General features: G+C 38.3%; 1 long non-coding RNA gene across 1 annotated transcript in view; it reads left to right on the top strand.

The window, feature by feature from the left end:
• Positions 1 to 20,516, top strand: part of LOC125243307 — a 56,868-nt gene extending 36,352 nt beyond the window's left edge. Inside the window, exon 3 of the long non-coding RNA XR_007179015.1 lies at positions 19,712 to 20,516. This is a non-coding gene — a long non-coding RNA (uncharacterized LOC125243307). The remainder of the gene's footprint in view (positions 1 to 19,711) is intronic.
• The last annotated feature ends 2,707 nt before the right edge of the window (positions 20,517 to 23,223 follow it).

The raw sequence follows: 23,223 nt of genomic DNA, 5'->3' as shown, positions 1-23,223 counted from the left end.
GGTTTAAATCCTGGTTTGAGCCAGGAGGCGTTTCTGTTTGTATATTCACCCATTCCTCCACAAAGACAAAACTGCCTGTAGGTGTGAGTGAATGTTTGTTTGAGCCCTGTGATTGGCCAACTGTCAAAGGTGCATCCTACCTTCAGCCCGAGATGCTGGTTTAAGCTCCAATCCTCCTGCAACCCAGATGATAGATGAATAGAGAGTATATGTATCAAGTCAAGTGCAGCTTTCAAAGCAGCTTTACAGTAATAAATGTAAATAATGGCATGGCAAAACCATTTGAGATATCAAATATGAAATACTGCAAAGCTTAAAGGTGAAGATTTTTAATTAAAATACATTTGTTCTAAAATCTGATAGTTCTCAGAAAATGAACTGTAACTTAGTGAATACTAATCACAAAAAAATTAGACTTACGTCTAAAGAAACGTTGAAATGTCAGGTTTTAAATCGTGTAAGTCAAATCGAAAAAAACAAACATTCTGTGTTTATGTAATCTGTATGAAAAGAGAGCCATGTCAGATGCCTGTGATTCAGCTCATTATCCGCTAATGCGGTCACGCCCATGGAGCTAGCGCTATTCAGACGCAAATTCTGAGGCAATACATGTATATGTCGTGAATTTATTGTCTTGAAAAGTGTTTATCTGTATGTTATAGCGATCTCTGGAAGCCTCTGTTAGTTCCTGGAATGTCACATGATATGCCTCTGTTCTTTTACTGAGATATTTGTGGACTAAAGGTGCACGGAGCGCCCTCCAGCTGCAAATATGCATTGAAAACACAGTGTCCAGCGCTCACAGTTATGACAATAAATATTGAATAAATATTACTCCTCTGTATAGAAAATTGACATAAACATACGAGAATCCATCAATATTTCTCCAAATGTGCATGCATTTAAGCATATTAAGAAATTGAGTCTTAGATCTTTTTAATGATGTATAGTTTGTCAACTGCACATTAACATTTAGGCTATGTAATATAACAAATATATTAGCCTATATGAAATGCCATAGAGGAATGTTCAGACGCTTTGCATCACAGAAATACATTATATTTTAAAGTATATTAAAATAGAAAACCATTATTTGGTTAAAGACTTAAGACTTCTTTTAAAAAAAATGTGTCCAGTCTTTTGACTGGTACTGTAATTTAACATAGGCCTGTACAAAATTTTCTTCACATGATGTGCAATAATATGTGCACGCATGAGATCACAAAAATCATGTTTTTTTTTGTCAAGAGTGGACATTAATCCTCTTATCAGCATGATCACAGAGGGTTTTTTCACAGCCTACCTGACTGAAAAAGCTCATTATGCGGCTCATTATGCAAATCTTTTGTCGTCTCAGATGTGAATCACAGCATTATTCATGAAGATTCACGCCTCCACACATACTGTGTTTCTTGACAAAAAATGTCTTAGAAAATGTAAATCTCTCTATTGTTTTATATGAACGAGTAGGCAGGATAATTTTTACATCATTTTGAAGCAAAAACTCTAGTCTACAACCTCCAATACCCAGAAGTCGTGTGAACACAGATTTAATATATTTTTTTGGCCTTATTTCAGTGACTTAAGTTTTTTGTTTTTTCAATAACCACGCATAAACGTTATTCCTTCAAAAACACAAACATGTACATACATGTTCCTCACATATTATGGTAGCCTAGTTTGTGCTGAATACAGTGTAATGACACTTTTGTCATTAATATGTTTATGAACAACTGAAAAAAAGCAAAAATATCAGGGCATGTCAAAACTTCTCCAGGGCCCCAAAAATCCTCAGACCCCTGAGGGTTAATCCGGTTTTGGAGGTTTTTCAGGGTTTGGAGTTAAACTCTGCAGGAAAGTGGATTTTGAGGGCCAGAGTTGCTTAGCCCTGTATTTATAAAAGTTCAGTTTTCACAAAATCTAATTGGTGGAGCTATAGATTGTCAGTCTATATGTATATATGTCAGTCATATGTACTGAGTTTTGTACATACATGCACATGTATGCACAATATATGCACCAAGTTCATGTAGTGACTAAAAGGCACCTTGTCCACACTAATATGTTTTCTTTGAAAACGCATCTTTTTCTCTCGGTTTTGGCCTTCCGTCCACACTGAGACAGCTTTTTTGTCGACAGAGCTTTTTGAAAATGCTCTTCCAAGTGGATAAATTTTGTCAATTTAGTGTGAACTGTGAAAACTGAGGTATTCGAAAACTTTAACGCATGTTTAGTCATGTGACACATAATGTACACATAGATATCTATGGTTATACCAGCATTGTTGTGCCTGCTATTTACTTTCAGTGTTTCTAAAGAGAAATGGTCCTTTGTAGAGTCACATTGAATTCCTGCAAAGACAGAAAATGTACTCACAATTACTGTCCTGCAGCAAAACACCATGAGTGGTGGGAAAAAAAAATGATCGTGCCAGAAGAATAGCTTGAGAACTTTATGACAAAGTCAAGCATCAGGCAAATTTCCATGTGCATTATCAAATGCGGTTGTTAAGAAAAGTGCTGAACTGAATGTTTGTGCCATCCAGTGGTTTAAAAGAGAATAAAGTCAAATGCGCCTTTTACCCAGGTGTCCCTTTAGCCCCATTGTACTCTATTGTGAAATGCACTATACAAATGAATTGAATTGAACTGAAATTGAAATTGAGGCATGCATTAAAGACAAAGCTGAAAGGCAGCCTATCTAATTTCCCAGAGTTTTCTCAGAGAGTGTGATAATGCATGTCTTAACCCATTTTACGACATGGCTGCAATTGTTGCCGCTAGGAGGAGACGCTGCAGAGAACAGAGAGCTTGTGGTAGAAGGGAGAAAATAATTTCCACTCATATTAATTTCTTTGGAATGCCTTTGTATAGCCTATTAGATATAACAAGTTGTGCCTGCGTCGACCCGCAGCTGATGAGCATCAACTCTGCTTATTTGCGACCCAGCGCTAATTTGCACTGCTCTTGGTAGATTGCGTTGGTCATTATGTAAATGATTTGACTGTGTCTGTGTCCTTTAATTTGCGCATCAGCACTAGATCACTTGCAAAACTTGCCACTCCCATTGATGCATTTGTGTAATTGCGCTCTTGCACTAATTTGCCTTGTTTAGTAAATCTGGCCCATAGAATAAAATATTAGCTATACCACTCCCATCGTCACATATTGACTCTTGGTCAGGACCCCTTTCCCTCACTTTTTAACGCACAAGGTTCCCCTTTAGCGTCATTTTTCGATGTAACGGGATCTCTATTGCTTTCAATAGAAACCTTTGCTGTCATACTAGTGATGGGCATTCCGGCTCTTTTTTGTGAGAGCCGGCTCTTTAAATAATAAATGTTTTAACTATGTCTTGGACTATGATAGGTGTGAAAACAATTTGTGAAATTGTGAGACATTGCGAGTATGATTTCATTTAATAATTTAATTAGAACTGTTTTCACACCTATCATAGTCAAAATCATAGTTTATTATTTAAAGAGCCGGCTCACGAAACGAGCCGGCTCTTCAAACGAGCCGGCTCACGAAAGAGCCGGAATGCCCATCACTAGTGTGTGCGCCTAGGCTTATATAATTATATTTTTTTGTGTTATTCTTTGAATTATTAGTCTATTGTTTTAAATAAAATTTAAATCATTCATTACATAATGATTGAATTTCTATAGGCTTTGTTTTTAAAAATAGAGTCGGCTCTTCAGATATGTGAGCCGGCTCCCGACGTTCACGTAAAAGAGCCGGCTCTTAGAGCCGGCTCGTTCGCGAACGACCCATCACTATGTCATACACAGACACGATGGTCATGGGACATTTATCATGATGAAATTATATATTGGGGTATAATTTTGCCCTTATGAAATATATTTTGGTGTACGATATTCAATTTAAACAGCCACAATAATTTTATTTACATTGCATGTAAAAAAGACATGTTTGAGCACATAACCCAAGCCCTACCTCTAAACCTACCCATTTGTTATATAATATAAAACACAGGATATAACAAGCAGATACAACAACAGTCATGATTTTTTCAAAAAGTACAAATATTCCAAGTGTCCCAAGGCCAAATTATTGATTTGTGTGTGGAGCAGACCTAAAAGCAATCACAGTCTCTATCCGCCATCAAGCTCAGAATCAGATCTTGTGCATACATTCAAAAATTGCCGGCAGAAAAATGCGTTACATCAGCTTTGACTGTGAAATGCCTCTGGCTCTCGTGTGTCTCAGGTCTTGACCGGTTGCATCACGCTAAAGTTCGGGTGTATCTTTTGAAATAGATATGTGGAGCTGAAGATGGAGGAGCTAAACACATAGCTTCATCAGAAGCCTGAGTCCTGATAGGCCTGGGGAGAGAAGAAGAATTGTCTCAGATCCATAACCCACAGTGGATGACGGAAATGCAATATTTAAGAATGCGAGCCACCAGTAAAAAGAAGGAGATATGACTATGTGCGTTCATGGAGTGGGATCATTTTCAGCAATTAAAACCTTAAGTTTCACTTTGTTCTTCACATAAAGATATTGTTTAGCTTCAGAAGACTTGGAATGCAACACGCGTTGTTTGCAAATCTTTTATGCAGTTTTTTTGGTCAGGTTTTGCAATAAATACCTGTGATACCCAAGACTTTGATTCACAAACTTGTTAGGCACTGCAATTGTTGTCACAGAAAAATGTTTACCCTGCAGGCACCAATCCAGAAGTAAAAAACAAAACAAAAAACGGAAGTATGAAAAGGGCCATCGACTGCTTATATATTAATTTGTGATGATGATGGACAGGATTGAATTAATGCTACTGTAAAAAATGCTGAACTGATGAAGAGTGAATGGTTATGGTTAAATCATTTGTGCAGGATTATTGTAGATGACAGCAGATTTGCATAATGGCTCAAATGATTCATTAAACCTGTTTATTAAGACAGTATTTCAGTGATAGAAACAGAATTAATCCACACAGGCAGTTACACAGTTAAGCCAAACCCCTCACCACACAGGCTGAACATGGCACAAATAATTAATGGCGCTCCCTGTGAGAGGAGGTGTCCAGTGTCGCTTCACCTGCCCAGAGTATTCACTACTGAATTCAACTATACAGAAATAAAGCTTCTCTCTGTCACATTTCAAAACACACATGCATACATACATTATACCTGAAACTGAGGCATGTCTATGAACACCAGGGCATCAGACAAACTCATTAAAAATGGATTTTTGCTGATTTTCGGTTGCAAGTTGAAATCACGTCCACAGCAGTGATCCGTGCCACTGTCAATATTCCCATGAGTGTTGGCTGGGGGTGTGGGTTAAAATTGATTGTAAGTGTTACATTATTTAGGCAGGTTCTTACAGTTTAAGAGAGTTTCTTTGGTTACATTAGAAATGCTTTCATAGCAAAACAAGGGAATATTATACCTCACAGGGCCCCTGTGGACAGACTGATATCTCTCAGCCGAAAGACAGAGAGGGATCAGTATACTGTGTGAAAACACAAACACAAGTCCGACGCAAGCAGAGACAGAGTGGGAAGATATAGTGAGTGGCCACATGATATCAGTATATGCATATACACATGTACTGAAGTGTTATGCTGGCCATTCACTTGTTCATATTTCAGAAGCACTTCAAAAGCATTTGGCTAGTATGGCGGGTGGGGGTATTTGGGGAGGATTTCGCCGCGGGGCCCGCTGCGGTCGCACCAGTTGCGCCGCCCCAAGGACGGCCCTGACTATAAATATATTTTTGAATCATTCACTGAACCAATTCATTCAAAAACAATGATTCATTCAAGAATGAAATACCACTGCTGTGTTGCTCTGAAATATGCATGGGTGTGAAGACACATGACGGGGCCATTCACACCTCACAGTAGTACATAACTTGTGTAGCACCGGAACTAAATCTCACAACACGGATTGTTATAGAATAAGATCAAGCCATGAACATACAGAGCACACAGCTCCACCATTACAACCTCATCTTCACCTGATATAGACCTAGACTATCCAGGCGGAGCATCATGTCATAGAAGACAATGATGGCTTAGATTCCAAAAGTGTTAATCCACTGGATCTATTGTCAATCTTCACACCTACAGAACATCATCGCCTCACACACATAGGGCAGAAGAATACGGATCAAACACTGTACCGCTGCCATCAGGCTGATGACTTTGCCTGTAAGGGGCCAGTTTACCACTGATGTGCTGTTGCTGTAGTCCAACCAGCCGAATTTCACATACCATCACAAAGAAAAAGATTGCGGTTTTCCTGATATTGTAATAAATAGAAACAGTTGCAATTAGGGTTGCATTGGTTGCTCCTCCAGAACAGACAGGTCCGGTGGCAGGTTTCCAGAGTCATTTGATGTTGATGCTGTTTGTTCATTAGCAGATTTCCCGTTTTATTGATGATAATGGCCCAAGCTCATTAGAAGGAGGTTGAGGTTCATTAACAGCTGCAGGTGGTCTGGTTTTACCTGGTTATTTTTTATTTATTTTTTTGTAATCTATATTTATAATAAAACCACACCATCACACAAAACCACAATAAAATCACACTATGCACATTATAAAAGAAATCAGAACATTCAAAATAAGAGTACCAGAAAAGAAATCAAATAAGAATGTGACCGGGGATGTGATAGTAGGGGTGTATCTTTGGGAAGACAGGAAATCGATTTTATTCACAATTCAAATGTCTTTGATTTGATTCAAGAATAATGCAATTAAATTCAAAATTAGTTTTGATTAGATTCAGTTCAATTCAATTTTTAAATGCTTTGATAGGATCAATTAAATTCTTCCCATGATGTGTCTTAGGTAAGAAAAATAAACATAAGTTTTTTTATTGTACCAACTGAAAGGGTTAGTTCACCAAAAATGTTTAAATTGTCATCATTTACTCACCCTCATGCCATTCCAAACCCATAAGACTTTTGTTCATCTTCGAAACACAAATGAATATATTTTAAATGATATCTGAGAGATTTCAGTCCCTCCATTGACAATCCACGCAACTACCATTTTATCGCTTCAAAAAGTACATAAAGAGATGGTAAAACTAATGACATGAGAACAAATCTCACTAGCCAGGTTTCCAGCCAGGTTTCCATTTTTTTTGCGAAAAAAGGTTTAGCGCCTCAAAATCTCTAGCGATATAGCAGATGGAAATGCCATTTGTTGATCAAATTTCTCAAATGTCGACACAGTCTTTTTCCGTTTATCTTTAGCATAAATTCTAGGTCGATACGTTAAATGTCACAAAAATTGTTTTGGAAACACTTTTTGTCGAGAATTTATTTTTGTCACATTTATTTTGCTTTAACGCAAATAAATGTGGTGTCATATGACAGAATTCGCCTATACATGCAGCGTCCACGTTCATGGTGTTGTCCCCATTAAAGCAGTTCATTATATGTGAAAATACGCAGTACTGGCGAATTTCAATTGTCTCATTACTACATTTGTACATTTTATAAATGGGATGCAAAAGATACAAATTTGCGATATACGCAAAAGTATGTATGGAAACGGCTCAAGGGCAGATTTTTTTTAGCAATATAACAAAACTTATGCGACAATGCATTTTTTTAGAGATGACGTCATCACACACACCATTTTATTGGTAAAAGGCCAACTGGATGGAAACAGCCTGGAGACAGCAAATTTTGCGAATAGTTTTTTGCCCTATTTGCTTTATCGATAACAAAACAGCACAAAAACTGGATGGAAACTTGGCTATTGGTTCTCGTGGAAGCTCAAATGTGCTCCATAACACGAAAATGAACCTTACTGGTTCTTACGAAAGCTCAGATGTGCTGCGTTACATGTAATTGGTTCACATGAATCCCTTAAGGAGGAGTACTTAAAAAATCACTGCATGCACTTTATACAAAATCCAAAATGGCTAACTTCCTGTGAGGCAGAGCATATGACTGTCAGCTTGAAAGTTGTTTGGCTCCATGAGATCTACAGTATATATGTACTGAGTTTAGTACAGATACACATGTATGTATGGTATGCTCCGGTTTTCCCCACATAAATATTGAATTTACCTTGGCATAGTTGAATAACAAGAGTTCAGTACATGGAAAAGACATACAGTGAGTCTCAAACTCCATTGTTTCCTCCTTCTTATATAAATCTCATTTGTTTAAAAGACCTCCGAAGAACAGGCGAATCTCAACATAACACCGACTGTTACGTAATAGTCGGGGTGTACGCCCCCAATATTTGCATATGCCAGCCCATGTTCAAGGCATTAGACAAGGGCAGCCAGTATTAACGTCTGGATCTGTGCACAGCTGAATCATCAGACTAGGTAAGCAAGCAAGAACAATAGCGAAAAATGGCAGATAAAGCAATAATAACTGACATGATCCATGATAACATGATATTTTTAGTGATATTTGTAAATTGTCTTTCTAAATGTTTCATTAGCATGTTGCTAATGTACTGTTAAATGTGGTTAAAGTTACCATCGTTTCTTACTGTATTCACGGAGACAAGAGAGCCGTCGCTATTTTCATTTTTAAACACTTGCAGTCTGTATAATTCATAAACACAACTTCATTCTTTATAAATCTCTCCAACAGTGTAGCATTAGCCGTTAGCCACGGAGCACTATCAAACTCATTCAGAATCAAATGTAAACATCCAAATAAATACTATACTTACGCGATTAGACATACTGCATGACGAACACTTTGTAAAGATCCATTTTGAGGGTTATATTAGCTGTGTGAACTGTGTTTATGCTGTTAAAGGCAAGCGCGAGCTCCGGGGGCGGGGGAGCACGAGAATTAAAGGGGCCGCAGCCTATATATCTTGCATAGTTAATGATGCCCCAAAATAGGCAGTTAAAAAAATGAAAAAAAAAAAATATATGGGGTATTTTGAGCTGCAACTTCACAGACGCATTCAGGGGACACCTTAGACTTATATTACATCTTGTAAAAAAACGTTTGATGGCACCTTTAATATCTGCAATTAATGTACTACTATGAACTTTTTAGTTGTAAATAAAGTAAAGTTGTCCTTTTATGGGTAGTGCCTGAAGGTACAATGTGTGCTCATTTCTCTTTTATTTGATGCTTTTAAACAGTATTGAAGGAGTTCCCATGTATGCTGCACATTTGTTGGCTTCTTTTCCACCTCAATGTTTAAAATGCAGTAACTATTTTATAAAAGCAATAAGGCAATTGTTGCTGTGCTACTGTATTTTGTGAGTACATGGCCACAGAAACCCAAAACCTGCGTCTTGCATCCCGAGACCCAGGTTGTCACTAAATGATGTGTTGAAATTTTAATTCTCTGATCACATTAAGTGCTTTGAGAAGACAAAATCTGAACAGAGGATCTTGGCAGTGTCATCTTTTTTTCTGGAGAGAGATAGACAGTGGCCCTGTAAAGTCAGTGTTATTCTGGTGTCCTGTGTCACCCTGCACATTTAGATGATGAAGGCTGATGAATCACTTCATCAGGTGAATTTATACACGACCAAACTTCATGTTTTACTAGACACTCTCAGTATCAAAATGCACATAATTTAAGTAAGACTGGCTATTAAAAATAATATTTAATTTAAATGGCTATTTGTTCTGTCTAAAACAATTTCTTAGTGCTAAATTTGCATTACCATTTTAAAGTTAGGACAAATCCTAAGTCCTAAGAGGACTGAACTTCATTAACAACTTCAAACTGTTAAAACAACTGACAACTGTTTAAATCAAAACTATTCTGTCTTCTCTTAGCGGTTCTTCAAAGTAGCCACATTTGCCTATATTACAGCTCTGCTCACCTATGGTGCTTTTTAAACAGTATTGAAGGAGTTCCATTGTATGCTGCATACCTATTGGCTGCTTTTACATCTCAACTCACCTTTAAAAAAACAATAATAATATTTATAAACCTTTGTTTGTAAAAAGAAATTCATAGGTATGTTACATATGTTTCCCAATCTATGCATTTAAACATGAACTTAGTAGATTCAAAATAATCTATTTGCTGCATAAACTGCCACAGACATCTTCAAAGGATTACAGTTTGTGAAACAAAGTTAATTCCGTTAGTACCAAAACAGCTGGAACACACAGCAGAATCCTGTAAATCTATTGCTCCTCGACCGGCTATACTGAGCATAGAGAAACAAGCTGTAACTAATGAAACTAATGGATGGCATAAACAGGGAGCAAGACCCAAAGGCACTCCAGACATCAGATTGTAATGAGTGTCACATTTGCTGAATTAGCATCCTGTACCCCAGATGTGGCTTTATGGCAGATATGGATCGCTCCCTCGAGGACCACACAAGAGACTTTCTCAACTTGGCATGCCTCACCTACTATCCGAAGGCACGTCAGTGGATGGTCCTCGAGGGAGCTTCACTGAATATGTGGAGTGGTTGCTGGTCCTAAATGACTCACCATTCACTGTCTGCCCCGTTGATGCGGACATCACCAACCCCACTTCAGACCCAGAGGCTAGCCAGCTGTCAGCTATGCCCAGCGTAGAACTGCTAGAGCCTACCATTAACACTAAGGTAGAGTGATAGCCAGAGGTTGGTTTCATCCCACAGCCTGAGCCCAATGCAGTCTGTTAAGGTGAGCGAGCCGGAAACTGCGTCCGTCATAGAGGGAATATTTGTGGAGTTTGTCAGGATGGATTAGAGCCCCGCCCACACTCCCACCGCTGAGGTTAGTGCAATGAGCTGGGTTGTGGGGGATTTGTTGTTTGGTGTGCTGGATGAGGAGGTTTTTGCTGCGCTGCAGTCGCTGCTGGTCCCATCCAACTCTCAGTCATCGCTGAATAAGCCCAGTCCCAAGTCATCCAAGTCTTAACTGTTTAATCCCAGCACCAAGTTTTCGTTGCTCAGCTCCAAGTCTCCTCCATTGTGGATGGTCCCGATGCTCCCCCTCCCTCCTTCGCTGCCTAAGCAATTCAGTTCATTGGCCTTGTCTCCACTGTCTCCCCTCAGCCCCCTCAAAGTGGTTCCACTCTGCTGCACGAATCCACCTGGGGGGCTTCTCAGTCATTAGCTCCACCTTTGCTCACCCTCAGCTCCACCTCAAGCCTTGGACTCTACCTCAACCCTCCAACCCATCAGCTTTACCTTGGCTTCACCATGGACTGCCATCCCTCAGGCTCAGCAGGGCTCCCTCATCCCTCTGGCTCCACCTCGGACTTCCAAGTCAGCAGCTTCTCCTTGTCCCTTCACCCCTCTGGTTCTGCTGGGCTCCTTCTTCCCTCCGGTTCCACCATTGTCTTCTCTCCCACCGTCTCTGCCCTGGTCTGCCAAGTTCACACCTCCACCTCATCATGCCCACCTGCAGCTCCACCATGCCCTCCAGGCCTTCAACATCACCCAGGCTCTTCGACCCCACCTTGGTCTTTACCTCCACCACCTCCACCTCAGTCAGTCATCTCCCTGGTTCCACCTGGCCTCTCCACCAAGGCACCACCATGGTCCTTCCCTCTATCGGCTCCACTGTGGACCTTGCTCTGGGTCATCATCCTGTTCCTCTTATCTCTTCTGTGATTCCTCCTGTCTCTGCCCTGGCTCCTCTTACCTTTATCTCCTCCCTGGTCATCATCTCCTTGGTGTCTTACTTTGCCTGCTCCTTGTCCTCCTCCAGAGATCCCAAGCCCTCTTTCCCTTCCCTCCCTCCCTCCCTCTCTCTCTCCCTACTCCCTCCTCAGTTAGTACTGTGTTTTGCAGTGCAATGACACAGTTTACAGGGAAGAGGAAGTTGTGTTATGAGCATGTTCTGTTTCTGTGTCTTGTTTAGTATTAGTCATAGATTTCATTGTCTCTGCTTTACCTTAGTTTGAATCACTCGTTAGTTGTCATGGTTTCAGATTTGTCCTCACCTGTTTCCTGTTTCGTTGATTATCATCCTTTGTGTATTTAAGCCTTCAGTTATCCTCTGTCCTTTGTCTTATGTTAATGTTTCTGGATTGTGTTGTAGACTATCTCTCTTTGCGTTTATTTAAAGACATATTTGGATTGTACTCGATTTGGATTACAACCCCTGACAGAGTTCAGCTGAGCCAATATTTGTATCTGTAGCAATCTCAAAATTATTTTTATCTGTATTCTGATAAAACCAGATGTGGGGGTGACCTAAACCGGAAATTTGTCAAATTACATGAGAATTTTAAATGTAATTCTATTCCCTTCATAGTTTTCATTTAACAAATATGCCTTGTATAACATAAAATTGCTCTTTTTATTAAAATTATAAAGTTTCTTTATCTTCTAATTTAAACAATAATACTAAATGTTAAATAAAATGAAAAACAAAATCTTTATTTTTTATTTTGCAGAGAAGCTTTGAGTTATGTCAGGACAATCATCCACAACGTCAAACAAGAAGACTCTATATAAATTAGCTGATCAGAGAACATGGAAGTTGAAAGAAAAATACTCAGTAGTTGAAAATTGCTAAAAATGCAAAACCTTTTAAAGAATACATAAATTATGGATCCTTAGTCCTTCTATTTAATTTCAAAAGATTTAATTTCTACCATACTCTGTACACAATAGGTTTCCCTAACTATTTGTTATTATACATGTACTGTATAAAATAAGAAGAACAGGCATAAAAATCACAAACATTTATTACAAAAATGACAAAAGAAGAGAAAAAGTAGTTCAAATCATGATATATTGCATTCAGTATGTTGTGTGTGGTACAGAGTGGAGTTTAAGTTGTTAATCCCTGAAAATCTTATCTTGATCCATTACTTGAATCATCTGAAATACGGCATGCTTGTGGCAGCAAATTTAGATTTTTAAACAAATATGTCCCACAGCAATCTAAATAAAAATTACATGATAAGCAAAGACATAAATTTAATTAATTTCATTCATTATAAAATGTAATTTTAAATTATGTAATCCTCTGAAACGAGTTTAAAATGGCACCAGAAGTCACACAATAGAATGAAACGTTAATTCAATAATTTCAAATGTCTACTCTTAAATAAATGTGATTGCATTGAAAACCTAATGAATCAAACTGATTATAAATACAATAGAATAAACCATTTATGTGTTAATTTGTAAATGTTTTATTTTGTAGATGCTGTCAGTAGAGCATGTTTCAGTGTCTATGCAAATGTAAGTAAATGTATGTGCTAGTACCACACTTTACATAAAATTCAAATGAATACTCATGAGATCATGTTGCAAACATACACATTTTTTTGCAGACAATAGCAAATCTGACATTGTGATCCTGCCGTGAGCATTAACACAGGAAATCCCAATTGATGTGTCCACAAAAACACTAGCTGACAGAGGACAGCTGTGTGTGTGTGGCTGGGGAATACAAACATAAATCTTTTTTCAACAATCTATTTTCCATCATAGCTATTCACAGGGGACGTCTCAAAGTGCTCTTTAGCTTTTCTGTCAATGGCTGTCCCCATCCATCAGTTTCATAGAGAATTATTCCCCAGATCGATGGGATCACCAGCGCTCAGCACTATTAAGGCTAATAGGAAGAGTGTGTGTGTGTGTGTGTGTGTTAAGCTGTCACACATTCATCGCAGCTGATTTACATCTAATTATACATGACACTGCAGTATGTTCGTACTCAAGCATATGATTTGCATTACATAATGCATAGTAAAAACTTGATAATTGCAGGTGTAATTCCACATTTTGATTATTTTTTTATCCTGATAATGAAAATAACAACATTAACTGAAATGTCCATCACGATCTGAATCATTTTTAATACACAGAGATCTAGAAGAAAACGAGGTTAACTATTCATCTTTTAGCCATCTCTAAAATACAGATATCCTGCCTGAACGACCACAAACTTCAGTTGTAGTGCAATGGCATCAGAAAAAACAAGAAGAAATGTTCCAGTCGGACTAGATGAATAACATCAACTAGGTCATTTCAGAATATTTAGTGTCCATTACATACCCGTGACAAGGGTATTCAGGTCAGATAATGCAGCTATGAAGAGAAGCTGAATGCGTAATTGTTCTCAATGAAAGATTTATGAATGAAATTGGGAAGAAGCGTCGAGTGGGCCAGAGATCAAATTCATAAATCAAATGACAATACATTTACATTACACCTGCTTAAATAGACAAGCATTCTTTAGAAGTGAGCATTTAATTTGCACCAGAGCGAGGTAAATTAAGTAGGCATAATTATGCCTATCTTCCACTCAAGCATTGTTTCACATGAATTTTTTAGCAAGGCAACCATTAGCTACAAACTAATGCCAGAGACACCTAAGCAAACTGAATTATTCAATCTGTCAGTGAATATCCCATTACCTACTACTTATGAATACTTGATTTTATTTTGTATAATTGACCAGGCTTGTTTGTCAGACAGGGTTTGATCTGTCTATCAGTATTTTTCGTGGATGTATGAAATCGGTTTCATAAAGCTGGACGGCCGAGACTTTCTGTCTTCATTTTCAACAATATATCTATAGCTTCATATTTTGATGACCTAACAACCTTTTGCAAAATGTGCCTTAGTATTAATGTGTATACTGTATGTATATAAGTATATTCAGTATTTGGAGTGTAAATAAACATTAAACCTATTGATATTTCTAGCAATCAGACTCGTCAGTGAATCTAATATTGAATGTAAAAAAGGTATAGTATGTGCCATGTTTTCTTTAATGCAAGTATTTTAATTCCCTCTATAAATTAAGTAGACAAATACTTACATTTGCATTGTTATTTTAAACCGATAAAACTACACCCATAGCACATTATAAATCATACTACATCTTTCACGAACACACATAGAGATCTAGTCACTGACATTTGCTATAGATTGATGAAAATGACTTCCAAAGTGTTTATTTCTCCTAATACCCCTGAAAGAAGAGTTTGCACTCGGGAGATATTTGATCGGAATGAGGGAAACTGATGGAGCAACTGATTAATTGGAATTTAATCCATCAGTCACCAAAGCATCAGCCACATCATTTACATTCCAAACAATCAGCTGATGGACCAATAGGACATGGGGTATTAATACGCAACAGTCAATATGATACCGCAGAGCTGTCACGTACCTTATTGACAAGCACAATGGCTCTTTTAATCCTGCCTTGATCAAATTGCATATATTTTAGGATTTCCACAAGATTCGGTACGTCTTTTGAATTTTTCATCTGAGAGAGGAGAGAGGGGGCTGGGTTGATTTAGTCTATACATTTCTTTCCCCACCGTGATTTGCTCGAGTTGTGCACACAGGTTGCTTGTGTCAAAGTATGTAGCTCTGATGAATGATGAATGAACATACAGATATCATTTTACCATCCAAATCAGCAAGAGACCAAATCAACTATTATTAATGATGAAGAAAGGAAACCAATCTGCTAGATGTGTAACAATAAGTTGATGCATCTCTAATTTCGGCACGCTTTGTGAACATGGGTCATGATGCTCCACAACCCAAATTTTGTATTTTTAATTTCAAATTAACTTCAAATAAAATGCGAACACGGATCACTGGATCACACAGAACCTCTCTCTAGCAGCCTGTTCTCTCGCTTTATATCTTTTGGAGTGTTTTAATGAGGTCCGTTCACTATATCAGTGGTGTTTACAGTGCTCTTTTACCTCTTAACTCCTCCATTCTTTTCTCCAATGGAGCTCCATCACTGTAATGAAGTTTGTCTTGACGTATGAGGGTTGATCTAGGCGACAGTATGTAATATCGCCCTTCACGGATCACATATCTGAGACATTTAATAGGCTGCTTATCATGTAGCCCTAGGTTAATCATTTATCAGTACTCATCAGATCACTCTGATGGATTATTCTCAATAAAGGAGCCTTGCCGAGCTCATTCGCTACTGCTTATTACCCTGAATTACACCACAACGAAGCATCCCGCTTATAATGTGTGATCCATGACTGCCCCATCGCTAGCATCACATGTTAAAATGGTGTCAAAAGTGAGTCCAGTCAGAGGCCTGAATTAAAATGACTGTTGAGCTTTTGAAAGCGAGATTAAGGCTCTTCAGTGTGGTTGTTGGCAGCTGCACATACCCTATGAAAGACTTTAGTGGCTTCCATTTGTCACCCTCCAAAGCAATACGTCTGTGAGTGTCAGCTTTCCACCTAAAAACCCCAGAGAGGTTCACCGCCATCCAACCAGATTCTACAGCGGGCTGATCACTACATGTGTGCAGAAGGAATGTTTTATTCCAGCTTTAGCCAGCAAATTTGTTCATTCCTGTGATTTTTTTTTTTTTCACACATTTTGTGTGATCTTGACCTGACTAAAAGTACATCGTTCAAAATGCAATCTCCGATTTAAATTCATTCCTGGTAACTATATATATATATATATATATATATATATATATATATATATATATATATATAATACTCACTGACAAAAGCACAAAACAGATTTGCACAATCACATATTTAAAGGTGTTCCTTGGCAAGTGTGTGTGTGTGTGTGTGTGTGTGTGTGTGTGTGTGTGTGTGTGTGTGTGTGTGTATTGTACACTGCAGTGGCCCTAATGTGCCTCTCAATGGGTCCATGTGCTCTGATCTAGATCAGCTGATTCCCACCAAAGAGACTGGCATTGATTCTCCTGTGCTGTGCTCAGATTACCTGCTCCATGCCAACACAGAGATGCATCAATACGAAACACTCAGTTCTGCAGTGCAGGCATGGACACCACATACACACAGACAGATACACACACAGACACTATACAAACACACAGGCAGACACTTCTCACTCATTATGAACTAAACTGGTGTGAAATCATGACTCTGAATAATCCATTTTTAACCAAAAAGATGAAGCAATATTGTAATTTAGGAGCCAGGTAAACAAATGATCAGCCACTTTGAAGTGATGTGAGGTGCAAGGAAAAGGTAACGTTTTGCCTGAAAAATAATTGAACTTCATTTTAAAAGGTTACTTCTGAATATTCAAAAAAATTACATTTTTCCAATACAGGCTCAAAGTAAAATGGATTTTATTAGGATTTCCTATCAAAATAAACACAAATCAATAACTAAAATAAATAAATTAATAAATGCAGTTCGAGCCATGTGATCAAAAAGGCTTTTAAAATGTCACTCCCTCAAAACCTGTTATATTTATGTGTGCGCTGACACATGACGATATCTCTTTCCTCATAGTAGCCAAGTTTCCATACACTTTTTTGCGCCTTTTTTTTTTTTTTTTTCGAAATGTATGGTATCCAGCCTGTTTCCATACAATTTTTTACCTATAAAATGTGTGTGTAATGATGTCATCCCTAAAAAAATGAATTGTTGCGTATGTTTTGGTGTATCACAAAAGAGATCTGCTCACTGATATTCATGCAGTCCTGAAACTCACTTCTGACCATCACTCTCTGTTACACATCCCTCATGTATTTACCAACTAAACTAAAACGCAATGTGCTATGAGGTCATTAAAAAAAAGGAATGCTTTTTCTCAGATCTGTTTCCATCTGTGCCTGTGATAGCATTGTGGTCAAAGAGTTGAAGTGCGTCTGTCACACAGATCAAGAGCATGAACTTTAATATTTCAATCATTCAGAAGGCAACATCAGAAAACGTCATTTTACACTTAGAACACACACATGTGACCTGCTAAACTTCTTTTTTTATTATTTATTTATTTATTGTGGAAAAATATAAAAAATAAATGTTTGCAGTTTAGTTTATAATATAGGTCATAATCGATTCCTCTATATACGTTATAAAGTGAACCATTGACATGTAAGATCCATGTATCAGGCTTGGATTGTGTTGCACTGGCTTGAAATTCAAAGCCAGCTCGAAACAAGGCACAGCCATTTAAGATAACCAGATTGAACGAGTGATGGAAGGTTATATGAAACTAACTACCAATGGACTCATTCATCAGGAAAAAAAAGAATTTTACTAGAATTTTACACAATGCAGCACAAATGAAATGTTTAAAATGATGTCCGTTTGCCACAATCCACATGCTACCACATGCTGCCTGTTTTAAACACTCCTGTATTTTTGAGATACAAAATGTTCTCCTTGAAATAGAATCTTATCATTATCTTCTTGTTGTTGCTGCAAAGGTTGTGCCTGCTCATGAAAATGAAAAGCATACCTTAAAGGGTTACTTCACCTAAAAATTAAACTTCTATGATTAATTACTCACCCTTCATATATTTCACCTTTATTCTACACCTCCGTTTCCATTGTCATTTGAACGGCTGGTTTGACTTCCTGGTTCTATGAAGCCACTCCCTCCGAAATACACAGTGTGCTCAGATTGGTTAGCTGGCCGGTGTATTGTGATTCGCTCAAGCATTCAGAAACACCACGCCCCTTACCATTAGTTGTATATTATAAATAATGGCGTCTATATTGCTTTATCAAATTGAGCCCGAATCAGACCCAGATAGCAGTAATGATGAAGAGGGTCAAGCAGAACCTCTGCAAGCACGGTTTTTAAACGACGTTTCTGAATGGTAAGTATTTCCGTTTGTACTTGTGTCAAAGTGTTTAGATGCTGTCACTTGTAAATGTTACTGCTTTTTGTTAGCTTTCAATATACGGTTTGATCTTGATTAAAGCTTTACTGTAGCCGAATACATGACTGAGTAGTAGCATTTTTGTAAAGGTATCATTTAATTTATAGCATGAACAACTGTTTGTCTATGAACAAAGAAGTTTGTTGGCGTTTGTTGGAAAAGTATGCAATAGAATTTAGCTAACTGGCTAGCGAAGCAAAAACGCATTGGTCTTTGTTTACGTCCTTGATGCAACCAAAAAATAGCAACATAATATATTTAAAAGACATGTTCAAACAATAAAACCTACTTACAGGTTGGGGCCCATAAACAGCAGCTTCTGCTTTTAAAGTGGGAACTGCTTCATCTTTCAGTAATAGCCTTTGTGCAAATCCAGCATTGAACTCTTGTAGATTCTGGAATCTGTCTTCCACGGCGCATCCAGTCAGTGTAGACAATATCACTGATTATAATGGGTTCTATTATCTTTTGACATGTCGCATCGCGCCGTGCGCATCCAGTGTAGACAACTCTTCCGCTTCCATGATGCCGCGTGACATGGCCTCGCCCACTTTGTTGCTTGTTCCTGTGGGCAGGGTTTCAGGGTTTATGATTGTTGTAATCCAAACCGGTTGTTTTTTTGTAGGCATTAAACTGCCATAACTTTAAAAGACAATATCTCTGTTTGCATTGAACCTTCAGCACTGTAACTTTTCAGATACTGTTTATGCTTAAGCAGAAACATTACACACTAACTAAAGTTAAAAAAGTGAAATCGCAATGAACCACCCCTTTACACCGAAAGTCTCAGCAATTTTGGACTTTAGTAGGCGTTCCCACTGTTGTCCCACCCAGTAACCTTTATCTATGATATTAGCAGATCTTTACACCGCACTCTCTTGTTTTGTGCTAATTGTTCTATAATGGTGTGTAAATCCAATTCAATCATGACAACCATTAAAATAGTTTTAGCATGTTATTTAATATGGCAATGCTAAAGTAGGTGGACTAGATCTGTTATGCTGCCGCTGATTATTGCTGCTGCTGCTGCTGCTGCTGCAGAGCAAATATAGACTTGCAATTGCTAATAGATACACAGACATGCTGCTGTGAGCATGTAAGATATGCTGCTGCTCCACCATCAGCTCTGCCATGCAACCCTGATCTGCCATGGGGCTTCTGTTTCCCAGCTCTGAGGAGTCCCAAGCTCTGCCACATCCCTCGGAGCTCTCAGTTCCACCTCGGTCCATCAACCAGTCGACTCCACCCTGGCTCCTTGCCCCCTTGGCTCCACCTGGGATTGTAGTCCCTTCAACTCCACCTCCTCCCTCCTCCCACCGGCTCCACCTTGGTCAGTCGTCACCCAACCATCGGCATGGACTTCCGGGCTGTCTGCTGCGCTCCATCCCTCCACCCCTAAGGCTCAATCGGACTCCTCCATCCCTCAGGCTCCACTGCAGCCATTAGCCTGCATTAGCCTCCTCCATTGCTCCTCTCATCATCAACTCCTCCATGGGTCATTCCACCATCTTATCCTTCATGGTTCCTCCCATCATCTCCTCCATGGCTTCTTCCGCCATCTGCTCCACCCTGGTTCCTCACATCTGCTCCCCTATTGGTTTCCTCCACCCTTCTTTCCTCAGTCCATCCATCACGACGTGAGGCCACACCTTCCTCGGAGGGGATGTTTCGTCATGATCTGTGTGTTTAATTTCATTTTCATGGACTTTTAGTTTGTCTCTCTTCAGTTACCTGTTTCCTTTGTTCTAGTTTCCTGCCAGTCATTAGTTGTCATGGACATTCAATCATCACACCTGTTTATTTAGTCATCATCTCTGTGTATTTAAGTTCCTCTTTGTTCTCAGTTGAGTGGTCCAGTATTGTTGTTCCTACATGCTGTTACAGTGTCATATGCCTGCTAATTATCTGTGGATTACCTGAGTTTGTTTTATTTAATAAATCTTTTGTTTTGTGAAACCATTTGCCTCTTCATCATCATCATCATCATCTGGACTAAAGCATGACAATTATACTTCAGCATTTTTGTATCCCACCCAAGGACAGTTGGATTGACTTTATCGCTGAAAATCTCTTTAAACAGCACTGTGATAAAAACGGAACACTAAAGCAACAGTGTTTTGCTTCAGGCAGTTGGATGGAACTGACGGAACAGCAGTTTTATTCAATTTTTCTCCTCCGTTTGGCCTAAAACACTGTGTTCGTAGTGATCCAATTTGAAATGTTGAATATAAACACAGAGGTTTTTCAGATTGTCCTTCGCGGTGTTCTGTCTTCATGTTAACGATTATTTGCAGCCTTTAGCCGCTGCCTACTACGGTCTGGATCCTTCACCGGAAACCTTAAATAACTCACTCCTGCTAAACGTAACAATACAAGCCGATACCATTATAACTAAAAGTTTGCCAAGAAGTATTTCCTACTAAAGCAAGGAGGTATTCGACTCTGGTTTAACATATCCAGAGCAGACTGGTGGGAGTTTCCTTGGACGGCAACATGGACAGTGTATTGTGGGTGCTGAAGTTTTCCTACCTATTTGGCAAAAGGGAAGACAATAGCCTTTTTTCTCTGTTTTCTCTAGTCAGGTAGCACAGATTTAAAATTTAAAAAAAAAAAGTTCACCTTTCTACTGCATTGGCAGTCAAGTTTTATTGAAAGCTCATTTTGCCAGAGGTGAAGTACCCCTTTAAATCACATGAGACTACAAAGACAGAAAAGTTTTGGCTCTCAGAATTTTTTCAGTGAAACATTAGTGGATGCCATTCCATGTTGTTGAAATCAAATCAGTTTTCTTGCCACTGAAAATAAACATTATGGAGAAAATACAAGCTGGCTCTGGTTTTATTGATGACATAAACAATGGCAACAAATAAAAATTACATGCAATAGGGTTATTTGACAACCCCTGTTGTCAAATTACTGTCAACAATAGTGCAACAATAGCAGTGTCTCCATTGGCTTGGAATCTTAGAAGTTCATTCCAAAGTACTTTTTTGGTACTCTACACCCTTCTACTCTCTGAAGCTATCACTCTGGAGGGTAAACTCTATGAAGGAATTAGGGCATATGAGCCCTTTCTAGTGGAACAGAGCCATGGCCTCAGACCATTTCATACAAGCAACTTCAGTCATTCAATGTTTTTGGACAAGAAGAGCTAAATCTTATTAGAGCATTGAAATCAGCAGCATGTATGCTACTGTAGATCCTAAAACCACTAAGATACTGAAAACTACCTCAAATCTCAAATTTATGTCTAAAATATTTGAAAAAGTAGTCCAATTATTTTTTTCAGAGAAAAAAAAAATGTGTTAAGAATTTCACAGTTCTTATTCCACCATATGAGAAGAAGCAATTATTAGAATTACAGATGACCTGCCGTTGTCATTTGACCACGAATGCATCACTCTTCTAGTGCTATTTGATCTTAGTCCTGCTTTCGACACCATAGACCACATTCTGTCTCAGATGTGCTAAGCTACGCTGTTGGTTCTTAACTGTGAACTGTTGTTAAGCTCTTACGCTTAATGCTGAAATGATGTTTGATGTTTGTATCAATGTTTATTATTAAAAGCAAGTGTTAAAATGAGTTCAGAGGTAATTGTACTGTCTGGCCAGTGAGAGAGGCAAGCCTTTGTTATTTTTTTTTTTTTTGAATGAATGAATGAATGAATTAATTAATTCTTTTCCATACCATGAGTGTAACTTCAAAGTAGGTCTTAAAAGTTCTCAAAAATGCAATGGCACTTTTTTCCCTAATGCAGAATAAAAATGCAAAAGCTATAATGCAAATGGTTGTTAGAAACTTTAGATACTTTATAATACAGATGGTTTCAAAGCAGCTTTACAGGGATAAACAATAAAATAATGATTCAATGATGCAAATAGTTCAATTTGGCTGTAATGCAGCTCTAAAAAGTGTCATTGTTCAGCTGAAGTCAGTTCAATGTTGATTCAGTTCCACTGTAAAGATAATCATTTATTAAATTAGTTCATTTCTTCTATAAAGCAGTTCTGCAGAAAAACAGTGATGTCATCGTCTCAGTTCAGTTCAGCTGCATCATTGAAAAATATTACAGTATGAGAGAATAATAGATCAGAACATAACTTTTAATTTAAATACACAAACAATGTAAATATTTCAGTGATGCTTTGGATGAACAAAATATAACCAGTAGCTCTGTTTCTTGTAAGTCTTCTCGCCGGAACATGGCAGTGGAGAGGCCTGTTCACAATAGCAGCTTGTGGTGCCGTCCACTGAAAAGATGCTTTTCTATGGTGAGGAACTTGTATGTCTGGCTTATTTAAATGGTGACATGTTAGTAGTCTGAAGAAGAATGATTCCATGGAATTGCCGCTTTATAAAGGCAGAGCACCAACCGCTATTCACGCACATGAACGTGGTTGCAACGGCTGTTTTCCTTTTTTTTCTGCTGATCCCCCATAAACACTATTGAATACCCATTTAATAAACTTAATAACTTAATAAACTTAATAAAACTTTATTTCCAGAAAGTCCTTAGCCACATTTTAGTCCCAGTCCACCCCTATTTACAATACAAGTTTATATTGAATTTAAATGATAGCTGTATAATGTGATTTCACAGTGAACAGGACCAGGAAATAAATGTAGCAGCATTGTGCTGTAGAATCACAGCAATTATCTGTCTGCATTCATTAAGCTCTT

The sequence above is a fragment of the Megalobrama amblycephala genome, linkage group LG13 (assembly GCF_018812025.1).
Source record: "Megalobrama amblycephala isolate DHTTF-2021 linkage group LG13, ASM1881202v1, whole genome shotgun sequence".
Lineage (NCBI taxonomy): Eukaryota > Metazoa > Chordata > Actinopteri > Cypriniformes > Xenocyprididae > Megalobrama > Megalobrama amblycephala.
The sequence above is the reverse complement of the archived record's forward strand: the minus strand, read 5'-3'. Positions and strand labels throughout refer to the sequence as shown.